The sequence below is a fragment of the Ciona intestinalis genome, chromosome 2 (assembly GCF_000224145.3).
Source record: "Ciona intestinalis chromosome 2, KH, whole genome shotgun sequence".
Lineage (NCBI taxonomy): Eukaryota > Metazoa > Chordata > Ascidiacea > Phlebobranchia > Cionidae > Ciona > Ciona intestinalis.
Window position 1 is genome coordinate 595,170 of NC_020167.2, and position 1,916 is coordinate 597,085.

Genomic DNA, 1,916 nt, shown 5'->3' on the forward strand with positions numbered 1-1,916 from the left:
GTTGTTTTAACATTTAAAATATAATTTCTATTTTTTCTAATATAAATCTTGTTATATAATATTAAATCTAGGAATTAATGTGGAGTAAATTAATATCTTGACTGGTTTTCGGCGTACAGTGTGGTTTAACCACAGAAATAAAAAAGAGTAGAACGCGCAAATGCCCAAAACTGTGATATAATCTTTTTTCTATTCACGTGACCCCCAACTCCGTCCCCATTTCCCTTCGTCTCCATTGTAAAAGATAGGCACATAGTATTTTTGGAAGGTTTTAGCTGTTTATTTTTAAAACTACACCAACTATTCAAGTTTATTAGGCCAGTTTAGTTATTTAGTAGGTTAACGCTTACAGTTTACCACTTGTTTAGGAAATTTAATTATTTAAAAAAATTAATTAAAAATTTCAAACAAACGGTTTGTTAGAAGTATATATATATTAGAAAATAGTTTTTTTTTACACTATAACTTTAAATTAAGTCAAAAAACGAAAAAAAAAACTACATAAAACGCCATCGGCTCTATTGACTACAATAGTAAACGGGAACGACCCGCGAAAGAAAGAGAGTATATCACCTCTCTCCTTTGCAGACATTGGAGATGCGCGTTCTATTCTTTTTTTATTTCTGTGGGTTTAACAGGGTACTTTACGTTGGCGATTAAGACTAGCAGCAATCAGCTTAGTTTACATATTAGTATATGATCATACCTACGAATCTACAGAGCCATTCTTTACTACATTTATAAATAATCCAACATGAGTGGACATGCAGCTCCAAACTGCTTAAGTACTAGTAGATAAGGTGTTCGTGTTTTCCGATTTCATAAAGACCCGGAACGCAGAAAAGGTAGCTTACTAATTCAAGCAGAGGACCAAAAATAGTAACTCAGTATTGTTTTCCTCGTAAACTAAGCTGAATGCTGCTAGTCCTAATCGCCAACGTAAAGTACCCTGTTAAACCACACTGTACACCGAAAACCAGTCAAAATATTAATTTACTTCACATTAATTCCTAGATTTAATATTATATAACAAGATTTATATTAGAAATTATATTTTAAATGTTAAAACAACCGCTATACGTGTTTTCTAGCTTTGTATCGCCCACAAGAACCAAATAAACACACGCCGACCATGCATTTGTATAGGCGATTCACGCTCTGTGGGCTCCGTAATGGCGGACACGAGCGCCGTTTCCTAACTTGGTCTATACTAACTTTGACCATGGTCCTCTGTTATAGAGGGCGCCATGCTAATAACTAGGGATGTGCTGAAGTTGTAAAAGCTCGGGTTCGCCGAGCTTCAACGAAAAGCTCGGCACGAGCTCGAGCCCGAGCACCTATGACGTCATTAAGGAGAAAGGCGTACGAGAACGCGTTCATATTCAGTCGAAAAGCGTCGCTAATTTAAATATTACAGAGCACGTGGTTTGCGGTTAAAAGACGTCTCGTTTCGTAATTTCCAATAAAAATTATTTAATTAAAAAGTATTTATAACTTTTGCAGCCAGTGGTGCAACTAGCGCGTTCAAAAGGGGTCTGTCATACAGATAAAAAACAACGTTATCTCTAAAGCGAAATAAACGCTTTAGATATTGGTTTTGCACACAAATCTTTTTATTCTACTTTATGCGGTAAATTAGGACCAATATTACATTTTTTATACTTAATTAGAAACGTCTTTTTAATAAATGAAACATTGGTGCAAGTTTTACGCATGTCCATCGTGGATAATCTAACGATTATTTACATCATAATAACTTTAATAAACCATTACGATTGTTACATTACAAACGAGATTGTTATAAAACAATCGTGTTTTATTCGCTTCCAGTTTGTGTATAATTTTTTTTTCTGATGATTAGTTTAAATGCAGGTAAATCGCGATTATGTAAATTTTAATTGATACAAATATAAGCG